The sequence below is a fragment of the Lipophrys pholis genome (genome assembly GCF_963383615.2).
Source record: "Lipophrys pholis genome assembly, chromosome: 15".
In the NCBI taxonomy this organism is placed as follows: Eukaryota; Metazoa; Chordata; class Actinopteri; order Blenniiformes; family Blenniidae; genus Lipophrys; species Lipophrys pholis.
Genome location: NC_137642.1, coordinates 24,644,132 through 24,658,412, shown reverse-complemented (window position 1 = coordinate 24,658,412; position 14,281 = coordinate 24,644,132). Strand labels below are relative to the sequence as shown.

General features: G+C 41.9%; 1 protein-coding gene across 1 annotated transcript in view; it reads right to left on the bottom strand.

Moving 5' to 3' along the window:
* Positions 1–11,937, bottom strand: part of wdpcp (WD repeat containing planar cell polarity effector) — a 100,136-nt gene extending 88,199 nt beyond the window's left edge. The window contains exon 1 of the mRNA XM_080482149.1: positions 11,775–11,937. The gene's annotated coding sequence lies outside the window, so the exon portion shown is untranslated. The remainder of the gene's footprint in view (positions 1–11,774) is intronic.
* Between the last annotated feature and the right edge of the window lie 2,344 nt (positions 11,938–14,281).

Below are 14,281 nucleotides of genomic sequence, written 5' to 3'. Positions count from 1 at the left end.
AAGCCGAGTGCATCTGCCCCGAGGCAACGCCCAAGGCCAGGAAAGACAATACTTCCAAACCAGCGGCACAAATGCTGCCCGACTTCAAAGGGATTCAGTGGGACTGTGCGTGCCTTTCTGGTGTCTCCGAGTCACAGCGACGGTGACACGTGTCACAGTGACCGCGGTTTTGTTTATGTTGTGGGATTTTCTTCTTTTAAAGCCGTTTGGTGCCCCGTTGTTTGCCCCTCACCTCCTGACCACCAGCACATGCGGAAACACTAAACACAAAGTCAACCATGAAGAGTGGGACAGGTTCAATATGCACGGCACACAGAAACATATGGCCCCTACCTCTTTAGAATACATTCATCTGATGAGTTCTGTCTGGTCTATCCATAAAGTAATCCATAATCAAAACTCATTTTCAAGTCAAATAGTTAAATCCATTATGTTTTGGCTCAGAAAACGTCACTTTTTGAAAACAGCGGAGCTCATTTTTTACAAAACAGCCCAAACTCTGTCTCAGCGTAAACAGGAATGTGCAACATTTTTCAACCTTGGAGTGCTGAGAAGGCCATACTATGGTCATAATCAATAGTTTTACTGCAGAAGTGCGACTGGATTGACAAAGGCAGATCCCAAAGAGGTGTTAGTGCTGCTCACTCTAGTGAGTTCAACATCACTTCTCAAACAAAGTGCACAACGACTGCACCATCATCTGGGTCTGTGAAGAGACTTTTCTCTTATAAAACGAATGCTGAGTAGGACGATACGACAAAGAAGGCCTGATGTGGAAATATAGTCATTTCAGTTTGGCAATCCACAACATCATGACATTTCAAGTCGACTCAGCCTTGATGCTGTTTGTTTGTATCAGAACAGTTTTTTTAAACTTCATAATCAACGTTTGTAGCAACAAGACGGCAGAAAAAAATGCAAGATTGACAAACTGCTTACCAATAGATGCAACTATAGACAATAGATGCAACTTCAATTCAAAGGTAATGTGTAACCGGCATCTATTCCGTCTGTTTTTGAGTATACATACTTATAGAAACACAGAGCATCGCCAAAGCTTTGCTCTGCTACACAACCCAGTACACATTTGTAGATACACACAAACACACACACACCTGTCAAAGCCTCGGGAGGACGTGTCCCTTTGAAGTTGTTGTCAAATGAACAGAGTGAAAAGGACCCCGGCAAGCGAAAGGTCACAGCCAACGTCCCCTAAACTTCTCGGAGGTGTTATTTCCCCGTCACACACTCACACACACTCTGTCTGTCACCTCCCAGACGAGGCCATGACACCTCGGACACCTCTCTGCGGGCAGTGCCTCCCTCTGCCTATCTGCCTCTCTGACAGGTTGACGTGGCACAGAGTGGTCGGACGTCGATGCCACTCGGACCGAGAGGTTTGTTCTCTGGGCTGTGACCCCGAAGACGGACACCGGTGTCATATCGCCGTCCTCCCCCTCCTGCTGTACGCCGCTGTCTGTAAGGTGAAATAAAATCCTTTCCTGCATCTCGTCTCGGCTCCGGTTCCACTCGCCTGGCAGTTGTCCGTCATACTTTATCATGGGAGGGTTGGAGAAAATCTGAGCGTGATGGCCACAGCGGACAGTGCGTGTTTTGAGGTTATTTCACTTCTTTCTTTTAGATCACAAGTAATATGACCACCTACAGGAACTTTTCAAATAGAATGACTATAGAAAGTTGTCTTAACTGTTACAAACAACGTATGGTCGAGAAACTAGAAGAAAAACATCTTTTAAAAAGAATATTCTGTTCAACAAAGCATTCCTGACAACTATTTTGGCTTTAGCAATGTCTTATTTTGTTAAATAAACCACACAAGTTAACTGTTTCAAATAAAATATTCTCAAATAAAGCAAATAATACATTCAAGTGCTTTTAGATGAAAAAATATGCAGTTATTTCAGGGATGGACCATCAAGTTAAACACTATGCAGGAAGCCGGGAGTTAATTTAATCACCTAATAAAGCCTCTCTGACACTCTGGTAGCACTCGTTGGTTCAATCCCACTGAGCAATCTTGTGAATATATGATCCACAACAACTTTTGGTCTTTACAATGAAGATTTTGCTGAATTTTGCTTAATGTCATGAGAGAATGTTGAATACTTCTGAGTACAATACAACATGCTATATATTTATAATACAACACCTTTTAACATCATATTTAGAAAAAAAGGTTTCGTAGGGCAAATCTTGTTTTAATGAAGACAGCATTTTTAGATATTGATCATGGATGTACACCATCACATGCACCTCACAGTGTTACTTTGCTGAACTTCTCATATGTTTCCTAGTCACATAGAGTTTTCATAATATATTTCACAGTTGACTGAGTGAGTCAGGCGATTGGATCTGAGATATATTTTGTATTGTTTCTGAGGCTAAAAATATAAAATATACACGGTGTGACTAGTGTTAATATGCCAGCATTTGATGTTGCATGGTAGCACTGTCACTTTATAAAGCATGTAAAGGCTGCGTTTACGTGACAACGTTTCAAGTGAAAACACATAATTTTGAGGTTTTCGTTTCAGAAACGTTTTGCCTTTACACAGCAATGTTTTGAAAACAATGTCCGTTTACAATGGCAAAAACGCCGAACAAAATGTAGTTAACATTTCAGGCCACTAGTGGGTGATGTTGTTTGCTTCTGTAATGAAACCACACACATGCGCACAAAGAACAATACGCTATAAACATTAACAATGGGAGTACATGGGCATTCGTATGGACAGACGGCAAAGTTGGATTGTTATTCCAGGTGAGTCCCAGGAGATTATGGACTAGAGACGGAGTTGGAATATTTTCAAAAAGTTGTGTTTCCAGTGACTCCAAGCACCAGTGTCGTGTAAACGGATGTACTAAACGTAACAAAAGTTTTGGGCTTGTTTATATATGATAAACAAGGCTGCCATGTAAACAGGGCTTAATACTTCTAATAATGTTTTGATATCATTCTCAAATACCAAGCTTTAAATTAGCTGTCATAAAGGTTTTCTCTTCATTTTCATTCAAATCTGCTTAAATAGTCACAATATGTAATGTGTGACAAATAACATGACACATACCCAAGAGGTAAAGTGAGGTTTAGCCTTTGTGTCTCTGCAGTCTGTGGTCACATTTTCACATTTTGGGTAAAATACTGTACAATGTCTGATAATGTGTCACCTGCAGGAAGCAGGTTGGTCAGACTGCCGCTGAGGTTTGAAATCGACAGAAGGGAAACTCAAAATAAGACAACTGTTTTGTGTGCAGTATGTACACGTGTGCACAAACACACACACACACACACACACACACACACACACACACACACACACACACACACACACACACACACACCCACACACATCTGGCTATTCTCCATCTGTCAGAGAGCCCAAACATTCAGCCGTGCGTGAAAACAGCCGTTCCCGGCCCAACACTCATCCTTAGAGAGTACAGTCATTATGGTACTGGACGGTGCAGCCCTCACCGCACACAAGCACGCACACGTGCACACGCACACGCACACGCACACAGACACACACACACACACACACACACACACACACACACACACACACACACACACATACACACACACACACTGTTGGTGTATGCCTCCAAGAAGTTTCTTCCTCACTTCACTTTCATACAGAAATACAGTTTTACCGACTCTTTTTAATAGAAAGAAAAAGGGTGGGGATTCTACTACACTGATTTGTGTTGTGTGTGCAGGACAATAGCGGGACTCTGCCAGCACTGCTGGGTCAAGTCATGTCTTGTCAGACTCTGTATCCTCTTTCCATTCAGCCTGACGGTTATGAGTACCACAGGGGCCTTCGCGGGGCCCCCCATGTTAAACACATTCGCCCTGCAGTTAGACCTGTCTGACATCAAGAAAGCAGGCTCGTCTTTCACATCAAACAGCAGAACCGACTCACCCCACACCTACAGCTCAAATAAAGTCCACACCGTTTATCTGAACAGCAGCAGCAGAGCCACAGAAATAACAGCAGCAGCTTGAGAATTCGATTGAAATCCGACTTTTTGCCCGAGCAATTTGCACCTCTTGTCCCGAAAACCATCTGTACATGTTGGGGTCTTCATTACAGGCGCCGTGTGACAAGTAGTTGAGAGATCAGCAGGTAAAACAAGGTCTCACATTAAAACACCATTAAAAGACATCGCTGACATGGTGAAGTTGAGGTAAACTAACCAGAGGTTGAAGTGGTTTCACTGGATCAAGTGTGGTCTGATCAGAAATGGGCAAATTTTACTTTAACGTCAACTTTATGTCAATGAATCCAATATTTTTTTATTTTCAGGTCCCTCACAACACTGAAATCTCAGGAGTAGCAAAGTTCCCCTTGACCCCAACTTTTTCTTGCTGCTTCAACTATTCTGCATTTTTATTCAGTCCGTGTCCAACCAGTCAGATGATTATAGTCTGATTTAAGGATAAAAGCAGAGGACTATGTAATTCACTCATTGGTTCATGTTCAAGTATCATAGAAGCAAACGGAGAGAGCACTTCAAGTAAAATGTAGTAAGATTCTGCTTCCATAACATCCAGGTTTTGTAAGGCTGCTGATTTTGAAGCACACTTCTGCTGAGCAAATAAATCAAATCAGTGATTCATACACAAGCTATTTGCAAGTCTGATAATATTATAAATGTAATTTTAACACAGCCCATCTTTTCTGTGCAGGGGTTTGATGTATCATGAATTAAACTCCAGTTGGATTCTGTAATTGAAGCAAATCCTGGGCTAGTATTTGAAGTTGTGTGCCTGTGTGATGACAATCGGAGTCAGTGGAGATGGATTAGTGTGTGACCACTGAGACAAATTCCCCACCGCCATTCTTTTTTTTTTGAATGTGTGATGGTCCCTTCATTTGCCTTCACAAATTTCCCCCCCAACCCCTCTTCTCTTCCATACATATACATAGGCTTAACGTCGTCAGGGCGGGCCGATCCCGCCGGCTCACTGTCGGCACGGCAACAAGCACTATCCTCGCTAACATCTGCTGCACGACCCCGGGCGCTCCGAATGGGCCCTAATCCCCACACAGTCGTGTTGTGGGGGGAAAACATTCTTTCCTTTTAGAGAGCGCAGACAAACAGGGACGAGCGGTGTTGCTGGTAACCTGCAGGCGACCGGCCTCTTGGAAGGACCAGTTAGGTGGCCCCCGATTGTGCGGCGGTCCATTATGGCTGTGCAGAGGGGTGTGACCGCCAGCATCGGCAGCGAGGTGCCGTCACCGGTCCAGTTGGATGGATTTGGGTTTTGAAGTTAATGAAAGGTGGTGTGAGAGGGCTAACTGGAGTGGGCTGGTGTGAGTTTGTCAGCCAGCAAGTGGAAAAAAATTTTTATTTAAAAAATTTAAATCAAAACAATAGTTGCATGGCATTGATTTGAAAAAGCATGCAACACTCTCCACATCCTGGACACTGTCACATTTCTGGTCATTCTTCAGTGAATCATGGTGCGCCGGTTACCGGTTGAGAAAGAACAATTCTACATGAAGTTTGCATGTTGTTTAGTGTTTAGTGAACGGGCATGTTAGATCTCCGAATCAGCCAAAACCGTGTAAGCATGACCCATATGATCCTCAAAGATGTGCACTTTTAGCCTCTTCTAGATTACAAACTAGTGCTGTGAGGACTACTTTATATGATTTTCATAAAGTATTTATTTCACTCATGAAAAGCCTTCAGCATCAATTGTAAATCTAAAGTAGGTTGTCAGATTGTATCATAACTCTTTCCTCTCCCTGTGCCTGCTTTGGTTTTCTCTTGGTACTCCAGGTTCCTCCCACCACCCAAGTACATGCTGGCTGGGTTAATCGGTGGGACAAACTGACTGCGTGGATCAGGTAGTCGAGTGGGTTTTCCTCAAAATTCCAAACGGGCAGAACATGTTTTTAAGTGTCCTTGGGTAAGACACTGAAGCTCCGATTGCTCTTAAATGGCAGCAGTTGCCAATAGTGTGACAAAGGGTACTGATGGGTGGATGTGAATTACAGTGGACATGAAGTTGAGTCTGCAGAAGAAGAGAAAACACGTCATACAACTGAAGTCCATTTAACATTGACTAACTTTCAGGTGACTGTGGATGATTGTCTTACTATCTACGCGGAGGATGTACCCTGCTGTTCACCTCAAGTCAACTGGGATAAGCTGTGGTCCTCTCTGACCTTAACTTGGATATACAGGGCAGGTACAGAACAGAGATGGATGGTTAGATGCCATCAGGGGCAGGTTAGAGTTTGCATGTTCTTCCTGAGTTTTTTTCTCCCCAGGTGCTTCAGGACTCATTCAGTGACTCCAAAATGGAGAATCTGATCATAGGTAGTTGTCTCTTGTATGGATGGTGTTTTCAACTGGGACCGACTTCAACTCCTACGTCTTGACGCAGGATGAAGCGAGTACAGAAGATGAACAGATGCATTCTGTCCACAGCAGAGGGAACAGAGAGGGAGCTTTTGGTTCAAGACAGAGCGGCATTGCCGAAATATGGCAGTTTGGTGCCCCCTCGTGGTCACCTCTTTCAAAGTGTTGCAGAAGCCCACCTGAGGACGCCCACTCCCGCTTGGACTCAATCAAAGTCACAGCACCTCAAGGAACCAGCTCGGTTCCTCTCTGCAACAAGCCGAGCCATGACCCTTCATATCGCTGTGTCTGATAAAGATCTCCTGCGGTGGCGACGCACAGAAGAAAAATGAAGACACACACGCCCATCAACCAGTCCATCAACTGCTACCAAATATGTATTTGTCTTAATATGGGGTTTGATTCCATCAAACCCATTTCACGGACCATTTCCCTATGCAAACACTTCAGGAAGACAGGGAGAGAGAGTGGCAGAGTGCGGTTGAGGCTCGCTCGGAGAGAAAAACACACACACCTCGGAGGACGGCTCAGCGTGTGTACATCATGAGATTTTAATTGAATAGTTCTGCATCAGTGCCAAGAAGTTAGTTAGTGTGTTTGCAGAGGTCTGTGTTCTTTCTGATTGAGGGCCCGGGGATTTTTTATTTTTTTTACCCTCCTCACCACAGCAAGCCAACACTTGGCTGGAAACGAACTCCTTCTCAGGTTTCAATCACAGACAGTGACAGAGGCCGTACGAACATCAAGGCACATTGGAAACATTCGTACGCCTCCAGGCCGTGTCCTGAAAGTGCCAGAGTTATACAATGATGACAGCTCAAATGAAGCCGCAGGCTATTTCTGGAAGCAACCACTTCTTGGTATCTGTGAGGTTTATTAGGCATAAAAATAAAAATAAAAAAAGAATGAAACTAATGACAAATAAAAGCTGAACTGTAAAGGTTTAACTTCAGTCATATACTAAAAACACACACATTATCAACCACAAACCAACATCATTAAAAATTTTTCTGCAGAAATGTTTGTCCAGCATGACTGGTAGTGAAGTAGTGTTGGAAATATTTAAAAGACAAATGAGAATCAGAGTTTAAGATATGTGCAAGACATCGAGCGATTCGTGAATAAACGCTCCAGGAAGTTAAGAATAGGTATGGGTGCGGATCGGTGGACAGTGATGCAGAACACACACATTTAGTATTTCACAAGTGTCACAAAGTACCGTTTTGTTATTTTTTATTCTTTTTTTATAGGAAAACAAATATATCCAAGGAATTCCGAGGTAGGATATTTCGACTTTTAGTCTGTCATATGAATGCAGTTGATTTGTTTTTTAATCCTCTAAAACACATTTTAGAAGACACAAACACATTTCATCTTGAGTGAGCTGGAATGGTAAAATAGTGCCATAATAACCTTAAAAAGTGATGTTTTTCTTTATAACAGAGTATACACGATGAAAATATTTTCAAGACACAAAAGAACAAATGACAGCAATGTCTTCATAAAGCCAATTTTAATGGAAAGTTTGGTTCCAAAATACAGTGAAAAGGTTCTTATCCTATAGCTATTGCATTATTGGTGACTTTACAAACTCACCCTGACAGTACGGCTTTGAGGCTAATTTAATAGCAGGGAAATAGCTCGTTTTAATGGCAGCATCCCCGACACATCATCTTTGTTGTTTTGTGTCTGCTACTCTTAAGAAATATGTTTTAAAAACATCAACGCTTTCTTTAGAATGTTTACAATTTGCTTGGAGCTTAGCTGGCCGGATTGGAGCCTCTTGCCGACCGGTTTTGGCCCACCGGCCTTATATTTGACACCCCTGCTCCATATACTCCCTGAGAAAGCTATTGCATGAAAATAAGGTGGACGCTGCTGGAATACAATAGAAAAACGGATAAATCTCAGACTCTAGCAAGCAGAGGTGGACAGAAAAAGAAATGAATTGATGTTTTCTATAGTCAAGAGAAGCAATGAAGATTACAAACCCAACTGATCTATAAGAAGACACGAAAGCAAAAGATAACAGAAATGTGACAAGGCAACATGAAATGTAACTCCTAAACACATTCATTCCTGTTTTGTGTTGTTTTGAGTCCAAGCGTTTCATGTGTAAATATGGAAATTGTTAAAATAATAATTGATATTATCAGTCTGGCTTGAAGCAAAATCCCCAAATGTATTTTTTTCTGCCTTCAAGAGAACCCAAAATTCAGAACTAGACGATCCGAGAAGCCACATTATTAGTTAGTTAGGAAGAGTGTTGTGCTCTGAACGTGCCTACAGCCACCACAGGTATAAACTCAGGATGAGGTTGGACGTGAAGGAAAGGTGCTTCAGGTTTTAGGACAATCCCACAGAGCAGATTAGTGTACTGTACCATTAACACTTTCAGTTAGCCAAAACCAAAAAGGTGTCATAATCCCTCCGTTTTGCTTTGTTATCAAATTTCAGCGTGGGTCTTTGAACTGAGAAATGTCCAGCCTTAATCCCCCCTTCTTAAAAGGGAAAGACTAGTGCAGCAGCAACAAGTGCTTCTGGAGCGTCTTCAATACAAATCCATCAACACCCCTTTGAAAGTGCTCTGCCAAGCAGCGTCCGGTCGTGGCTGGCGAACTGTGGCTGTGTACTGACATCTAGTGCAATGTTGTGGCCACTGCAGGCGAAAGCAAACCTGGAATGTTTATTTTAAAAACAACCCAGCGACTGTCTGCATCACGGTGGGGATTAAAACAAAAAGCATGTGATCTAAAGCTCCATCAGCTAATCTGAGACAGGAACATGACACAGCGAAGACGCAGATATGACAAAGAGTAAACAAGGAGATGGCAACCCGGGATACAGAAGTTTGAACATGATGGGAGATAGCGGCGACGATGATATAATTATCTGCCGCATTTGTGCGTCCTGCATGTGTGCGGTTGTGTGAACGCAGCCGGCTAACTGGCGGTGTCTGCCGGTGCACTGTGAGGGCTGTTTGGTCTAGCCGAGGCAGATAAGAGGGCGACACCGAGGCCGCTGGGCGTGCTGGGCGATCTGCCTCCCAGCCACCTTCCTGCCAGGGTCACTCAGGTGCACCGTGCGGTGGACAAGTGGAGGAGCCCGGAGGGGAGATAAAGTGGGAGAGGACGGAGAGGGCGGAGATGAGGATGGTCCGAAAGGCCGGGGAACAAAAAAAAAAAAAAAAAAAAAAAAAAAGACGACGAGGAGACGGGGGTAGGGGGTGGTGGTGGACAAAGGACATGCTGTCACACACTTTATCAAGATTTTCACAGCTTAGAGACCAAGTGCATGTGATCTGTGCGAGCATACAGGTATGTGCGTGAAGCTGCTGAGCCCAGGGATGCGCGTGTGCGACTGAGGAGTGACTTGTGCACGTGTGAACTTTGCCCGCCCTTTTGGCTCCTGTGGGTGCTGCAGGTTTGGACTGATGTGCGGGACAAAACACCCAGAATGCCGATTGTTTTCACAGCACACACACACACCCACACACACACACACACACACACACACACACACACACACACACACACACACACACACACACACACACACACACCCACACACACACACACACACACACACACACACACGCACACAATCAGGCCGGCGTGCAAACTGGCACCAGATATTATCAGGTGCGTCGCCGCCGTTTCTGGTTGTATTCCGTTTTTCTATTTACAAAGACAAAGTATGCCTAATCCCCTCATGTCAACCTGACTGGGAGGAAAATACAACAGATGTCTGACTTGTTAAAAAAAACAAAGACAGCCACGACAGAGTCTCACAAATATGCACAGTCGTATCGGTCACATGTGGTTTTATAGGACATTTAAGGTGACTGATGGGTGTTTGTGATTCATGAAAAGCTTACAGAGGGTTTTGTTTTTTTAAACCACCAACAGTTTCAGGAGGAGTTAAATCAGTGGAAAAAAAGTCATTTATCACTACAATTTATCAAATGATCACGTACTATTATCAAGATGTTCTTTTATAGACAGTCGACTAATTAGGTCTGGTGTTTCTTACTTCTTCAAAGTCAAAAACTACTGAAAACATTAATGTTCACTGTTTCTCGTGATTTTAATGCATTACTTCTTTTAATCCTTCGGATTTCTCACTATTAATTTTTTTTGCTATTTATTCTCCTGTTTGAATTGCCTTTTGTCTTTTAAATGCTATTTTATTTTCTTAACATTTTCTTTTATTTCTATGATTTTAATGTGAATGTATTTACACTCCTGAACAAACTCTTAAGACCAGTGACAAAATTCCTGTTTGATCCAAAGAAAGTTCTAAGTGGCCTTTTCAAAATGCAAAAAGAAGAAATGAGAGCCTCGACCACTTCACTTTTTTTGTCCCATAACCTTCAGGATCTTATAAGAAATTCAAAATGACATCCTTAATGCATCCAGCCTGCGGGAGGCCTTGCTTTATGCAGCTCAAAAATCATAAAACATTCAAAAACAGTCCGATTTTTTTGGCCTCTGCCGTCAGGATGTCTTGACAGTGTGAAGACTTGACAGAAAATGATATGGAATCAAAATTTCTGTGTAGATTTTGTTTTTTAAAGTCTGTGGTCGTAAACCTTTGATCGGCCTTTTTCAGTTGAATTGTTGTTTTCAATAAATTTCTATAAAATCTCCTTTTTGCAATTTGAAGCTCCACTTAGAACATGTTTAAGATCAAATAGTGCAAAATGAAAATTATTGCATTTTTGTATCTGTTCTGAAGATTTTGATCAGGAGTGTTTTTCTTTGCCTTTGTGAAGCACTTTACATGGCATCGTGTATGAACTGTGCTATACAAACAAACTGGCCTCGCTTCAATACAAATTTGTGTAATGGTCAGCCCGGCAGCAAGTATATAACCAGTTCGAGGCCTTTCTGTGTGGCATGTTTTTAATAAAATACGAATCTAAAAGATCAAGCCCACCTCTGACCACCAAGGAAAGAAAACCCCACTATGTCCTGAATATTCAGAGTCTGTAAGAGTCGCTGTCACTGGGTTCTGGGTGGAGGAGAGGTCTGTGTGTTAAGGTTTGTTTTGTGCTTTCAGCGTCACAGAGGAAAGGGATTTGTGTTGCATCACACGGCCACTGTCGGTGTAGGCTAAACTTAGTTCAAGACACTGTTCTTGTACTTAAAGAGGCAATGTGGGTGTTATTAAACTAGAAAATTGCTGACACTAAATGTACCTCACATTCCAAAAAAGGAAAATGTTTCTTTGCAGTTTCAAAAGAAATGCAACATGATTATTGTCACGAACAAATCCATCTTCAACTGTGGTGAGAGGAGGATACATCAGATTGTCACCCATCCAACAAAAATAACCACAAACACATTTACTGTAGTTGGTTTAACAAATCTTACCTTGAAGAAGTGGAGGAAGTTGGCCTACACGCAGAAAACCCAGACAGAAGGAGAACGAAGCCAGTCAGAATCAGACCCAGGCCTTTTTGGTGTGACGTGAGTCCACTGCACCACCATGACACCTCGAGAAATCTTGAAGCCGTAATGACAGCAAATGTTAATCCTGCGCAACCAGACGGGAAAAGGTGCTCAAATATACTCCAGGAAATTCATGTTAAACCATAACAACATGTTTGTCCTCCTCAAGCCAATACACCTTTGCAACCCGGTTAACCTGAAACATGGAAATGACTTGTTAATTTGCCACTTTGCTTCCTAAAATGTTTTATTTGGTATACCTCTTTAAAAAATCTATTTAAGATTTGGCCAATTACACAAATTTGATTACTCAAAAATGCTATTAAAAAAAAAAAAATCCATGTTTTCCGTAAGAAAATTTTACTATTTTTTCATCTTTTAAATGTATGGAGAAAAAGAATGCTGTAAAACTTGGCTTGGGGACATTAACATTACAGGGACGATCTAACCTCTTTCTCCCCACTTAATATTATATGTATGTGTTTATTCTAGCCTCTTCTTATCTTTTAGTTGTTATTCTATATACATTATAGTGTATTTTGTGACGCATGTCCATAGCCTAGCAGAAGATGGAAAACAATGTTACTGTGTCATATATATGTTATAAATTGTGGCTCAGTTAGTAAAGTGAGTCATCTCTCAATCGGAAGGTTCGATTTCCCATCTGTCCAAATGTCAAAGTGTCCATGAGCAAGACACTGAACCCCGATTGCTCCCAATGGATGGATTGAGCACCTTGCATGGAAACAGCCTCCATTGGTGTGTGAATGGGTGAATGTGACCAACAATGTAAAGCGCTTTGGGGCAGCTCAAGCAGTTAAAAAGCGATATATAAGTGAAATCTATTTAAAGTTGCAATTTTCTTCAATAAAAACATTTCAAATAAAATGAAGGTATCAACCAGGAAGTAAAGTGACAAAGCAACAAGTCAAGATCCCGTTATTCCATCCCTGGATCAGTCTGCTGTTAAACAAGTGTAACACTTTCACGTCTTCTCATCGGCCTATTGTCTAAATGATATAATGAGGAAATTAATTATTGAAGATCACACTGAAGTCTGAGTTCCTCTCAACCTTAAAACGAGACCATTTAAACTGAAAGAGGAAGGCTGATTTGAAATCACATCAACGCCACAAATACATGTATTAACAATTCAATGGAAAAAGTTGTATTAGTTTCCTTCATATAACGTGTTTATTTGACAACTGTGTGTCTGACTTGTACAATTTCACACACGTATCTAATGAAGGTTTAAACACAAACTCACCTTACTTATTCTTCAGACAAGCGTTGCAAGAGTTTCAGTGTTTCTTCTCAAATGCGCACAGCTTCGTGTGTTACTTTTCAAAAAGCATCTTCAAAACTTTTCACTCGTTTCTCAAGGCTAACATCCCAAACTTGTCAGGGTGGATAGACGCGAACAGGTGTTTAGGGTTGAGTGGTTTCCCTGTGAACTGGTGACCGACTTCCTTGCGTCTGTCGTTGCTGCTCGTGACAGCTGATTTTAAAATGCGACTCACAAAAGGAACCGGTACCACACTTCGAACCTTTATTTTAAATGCGGTTCAACTGCATTCACTGGGATAGCCACCGATTTCTCTCGTTTTTTTGTTTTTGTTTTTTAACATCTGCTGTTACCAGCGGCTCTGACTGACGCTAGAGGAAGTTGGTCACCACTTAACAAGGAAGCCAGTTAAGCCGAAACATGCTAGGAGTAGCATCGTTTTCTTGTTAGCTCGCACTTTTTGAAACACGATCTCCATGAATGAAAACCAGCGTATTTGAAAGCTTTTATGTCATAACTACACAAGTCAAGTGAGTCTAGTACCTCTCCACTGAGCAGCTAAGTTAACGTAAAGTGAACGTGTACTAACTAGCTGCCGTTTGACTACTAGCTTGTTGGGATTTGGTCGCTAGGCAACCACAAACTAAACCTCACGGGCTATGCTAACCAGTTAGCTCATCCGCAATACCGTCGGGCCTTGTATTTCTACAAAAGAATGAAAACGAGTCGTAACCTTTCTGCACCACTTTGTGGTGATACGCTACAGCTACTAAAAGATTCAATGACTGCAAATATCGTGGCGTTTTTCAGGCGATATTTCGTTAAAGGACTACAAAATGAGTAAAACTACAATTACCTGCATGTTTGCTGTGCCGTGTGTCTGCTGCAATTGTCGTAAAAAACGAAGCAGCTCCACAAGAGACAAGTGTGATTAAAACAATATTTATTTTACAAAGAGGATAAACAAAATCATCACGATAAAAATAGAAAAATGTAAGAAGATGAAGGTGTCTCAAATTAATTGCCATTTGGAATTAATGTGATAGAACCTGAATGGACTACATTCAAATTCTTAACACTGCATATTTTTTTATTAAAATCACTGCACTCGTGTAACAAATTAATCAATCTCAAAGACAATGAG